Source organism: Cupressus sempervirens, chromosome 2 (assembly GCF_028749045.1).
Source record: "Cupressus sempervirens isolate cs-2001-9-10 chromosome 2, ASM2874904v1, whole genome shotgun sequence".
NCBI classification, from domain to species: domain Eukaryota; kingdom Viridiplantae; phylum Streptophyta; class Pinopsida; order Cupressales; family Cupressaceae; genus Cupressus; species Cupressus sempervirens.
The window spans coordinates 232,841,717-232,846,310 of NC_143119.1; positions in this window are offsets into that span (position 1 = coordinate 232,841,717).

Below are 4,594 nucleotides of genomic sequence, written 5' to 3' on the forward strand. Positions count from 1 at the left end.
TCAAATCTCAAACATTTGATCTTAACCTCCAGATTCATTCTCAACTCTATTTTTAATATCTTGAACTTCTCAAATGCTTCAGATTTTTCTTTAAGAAATGTTATCCATGTCATTCTAGTGAAATCAACAAAAATCATAAAGTATCTTTCTCCATAGAATCCTCTTGTTCTAGTAGGGCCACTCATATTTGTATGAATAATCTCTAGCTTCTCTGTGGTAGTGAACTTCTTGCTGGGAAATGATACCTTGTTTTGTTTAGCCATGATACATTCTTTGCAAACAACATTAGCAGGCTTCATGATTTTAGGCAAATCTCTGACTGCAAATGTGCTACTAGCCTTCACAATATTATCAAAGTTTATATAACAGAACCTTTTATGCCATAACCAACTATTGTCCACTTTTGCAACCAAACAAGTCATTTCGGTAGGATTTAATTGAAATACATTCCCTCTAGACTTTGTGACCATTCCTATCAACTTACCATCCTTATCTTTGATATTACAAGTCTTCTTTGTAAACTACAACTAATAAACTTTATCCACTAGTTTTCCAACACTCAACAAATTATGCTTTAAACCATTAATAAAGTAAACATCATCAGTGTTAGTCTTCCCATAAAGAGTAATAGATCTTATCCCTGTGATGTGAAAAGCCACATTAATTCCAACTCTAATAATACCTCCATCATGATTTTTGAATTTAACAAACTTGTTCACATCACCAATCATATGATGTGAACATCCACTATCTATTATCCTATTAGATTTCTTTTTAACTTGAAAAAGTAGAGCTTTTTCTTCTCTAACTTCAATTTCAGAACTTTCTTCTTTTATAGACACAAATCCTAATTCATCATCACTATCACTTTGAACTCTTTCCTCAGATTCATCATCCTCATTTGCATATAAACAATCTCTAGGTTTTCTACGCTTGAAATTTCTCTTATAATTTTTCTCTCTTTTAGGACACTTAGAAGCATAATGACAAAATTCATTGCAATTCCAACATTTAAAGATTTTATAACCATCTAGTTCTCTTCTCACAAGCAAGGCTATACCTACTTAAATCTTTTTGTCCTCTTCATATCTGGATCTGTTGTTGATAGTATAATCTCCATGGCTACTTGTGCTTCTAGATGAGAAGGGACAAACACTCAAAGCACTGAAAGTTGTCTCCACTCTTGTCAATTCTCTAGATTGTCTCAATCTTGATTTTGCTACTTCCAAAGTTCCAAGAAAAGTCTCTCTGGTAAACTTCTCAGTGTAGGGTATCAAAGCTCAATCATCTGTGCCACTTTCTTGCATGGTGTTGTCAAAATTTTCCACACAATCTCAGATATCCTACCAATATAGCTTCTCACATATTCATCTTCTAACATTTTAGCATCTTGAAACAAACATATCCAATTATGTAATCTTACTATCTTTGCACTTCAAAAGTAGAATCTAAGGCTTTCCAAATCTTATGAGATGTTTCTAGTGATTTTACTTGACTGTATTCCTTTCCATGAAGAACTGCCAGCAAGGCTTCTCTGGTTCTCATATTGCACATTAACAGATCTCTTTATGCTTCACTACATTCCTCAAGCTTGCTTTCTTCTACAATCTTCTTGTTATCCTTTGTCAAAAGCCAATATCCTAGACCCATACATAGTGGATGAGTCATCTTTTCTTTCCAACTCTCATAGTTAACTCCATCAAACTTGGAGTTTCTTTTATGAAGTGACTCGCTATTGATCTCCCAAAGCTATTAAGCTTTCTCTTTAAGAACCTCATGCTCTGATACAAACTGTTAGAATTTAAAGTCCACCAATATAATTGGGGGGGGGGGAAGGGGGTGTGTGTGAATAAGTTATGCAACTATTATAACAATCATCAACCTTATTAATCATTGAGAAATATAATCAGTAACCATAACAAGATACTCATACACAATAAAACATTAGATATGTTAACTAGGGAAACCCTTGATTAGAGGGAAATCCTGGTGGGGATGATAACCACAACATGATGTAGTAATATAAATATTCCTTGTTAGAGGATGGACCCTGCTAGGAGTAAGTGAAATACATTTAGTACATATCAGTCCTTGTTAGGAGATTTTGAATCCCCATTAGGAGATTCCAACCCTATTAAGGGTTGTGCCAACCCTTTTAGGAGTTGTACAAGGGCAGATGGACTCATTGTCCAAACAGCTTCAGGGGCATGACCAATGAACCCACTGTTTAAATGATCTCTTTATTATTCCTTGCAGAATAATAAAAATGAGTTGTACTTGTACTTCCTCTTCCTTTGTCCTATCAATTAGACTTCTCTTATTCTTCTTCTTGTCTCGATACTAGATCACCAATTTCACATCCAATAATCCCTTGGATTGCTTATACATATTTACCAAATGCTCTGCTCTTGTTAACATCTTTACACTTGATGCACTTGCACACACACTTCTCAAACAAGGAAAATATATTTCCTTTATATCACATCCTCAAAATAATTCCTTGATTCAGCCTTGAGGCTTTCCCAATTAATTATAATAGGACTATATTAAGATAATTAATTATATTACAATCACACAACATTGTCGGCTCATAGTCTTTACAACTTATCACACATGCGATTCTAGACTTTGGACACTTACTGATGTTATCATCAAACCATCCTTTATCACTGTATAACTTCACATATCATGATTCCATCTCTATTAGGAGATACAATCCATTCATCGCAAACTTCTTCTTAGATGCTCTGTCTGTATACTACTCTCTGTAAATCATGCATTCCTTTTGCATATCTTTGACTTACTTGATGCACACTTAACCTCATCGTCAAAACATAGTGTAGAATACATCCTTAATTGTGCTTGACCTGAACATTAAACCTCTGTCCATACAACCACAATCTCAGTTTGTTACTCTGCCAATCTTCACAAAAACCATACTATGTTGTCATTAATGACAAACACAATCATGAATGCAACATATCAATCATGCTTACCAATCTCCACATGCTTTGGCAATGCTTAGTATACTCCCCCAAAGGAATACCATCAACATTCATGCTAACAATCTCAATTCATTTTTTCAAGGGTTAAATAATTTTCTAATGTCATTTCCCCTTTATCCTTTTAATGAATTGATTACTTAGATTGATAAAGGTTTGTTAGCTACTATCACCAACTTTAACTTATTCTTAGATGAATCATTTGTCTTCTTTTCTACCCATATTTGTGTGCTTGCAAGTGTCTTAGCTTTAACAAATGTTTCATTGAAGTTCTCTATATATGTTATTTTACATTTTCTCTTTGTCTTTCATTGTTGTCTTCATTTCTTCTCATTTTGTTGTTTGCATTGCTTCTATAATTAGGAGTCCTTGCATTCTATAATATCATGTTATTTGTCCTCATATTATCTCCAAAACCATTAAATCTACAAAATCTTGTTGTATGTGCAAGGTTGTTGCAATTATAACAGGCTATGACATTGTTTCCATATCTAGGTCCTAATTGATTGATGTGCAATTTACAATCTCTAGAAATATGTTCAAAATTGTTGCACTTATAACATATAACTCAATTTATTATGAAATTAGTTTCTCCAATAGGTCTACTAGCTATAAGGTTAGTACCTTGATATGTATCATTATTAATTCTAGGTGTCCTACATTTATTAGCTCTATGCACATAAGCATAACAATTACAACAATAACCAGAAAAAGGGTTAGTGTACTTAACTGTACAATCCTTCTTCATGTGACCAATTTCATTGCAAGCAAATCATCTCTTATTAAATTATTTCTTCACTTCTTTAGGTTACTCATGTTGTTTGGGTACTTCCTTATTTAGATCTTGTTGTTGTTGTTAAGGCTTTTGGATCACTAGATCTGGTTCCTCAATAACTTCATACCTCTTAGATGTTTCTCCTTCATAGTAGCCAATACCAATCATACCACCTTTAGGTCTTTATGTTATGATCTATTAATCTAGCTTCTCAGTGTGGGAATACAAATTCTCAAGATGTTGCTTTGTTTGTGTAAGCTCCCTTTTCATAATAGTGTTGTACTTCCCAATTTATGTGTATTGTAGCTTTGTAGTCTCAAGTTCATATGTCACTTTGATAAGATTGGATTTCAAATATGTGTTCTCAAACCTCAAATCCAATTCAATCTTCTTGTCATCTTCCTTCGTACTCAACTTTAGATTTGTAATCTCTAGCTTACGCTTCATGATTTTCTTTTCTTTCTTAAACCTTTAATTTCCTTCATAGTCCTTATTTTAATCACATGACTATTTCTTCTTAGATTTAGTATATTCAATTTGCTCTTTCAACTTTTGAATAAAATCTTGTGCATCTTTAAGTTTGATCTTCAATTTGTCTCTTCTTTTGCAATTACATAAAGTTCCTCAATAGGTTCTTCTAAGATCTTTTGTAACTGATCCATATCCATAGAGATCTTACTCAAGTTGTTAGGCCTTGTAATGCCTACCCCTACTTGAATTTTCTGATTGTATTGTCGGATTCTTTTAGGCCTAATTTATGTTTATGTTTATCGGTACTTGGTTACCAGATTAGATTAAATGTATTTCATACTCAGTT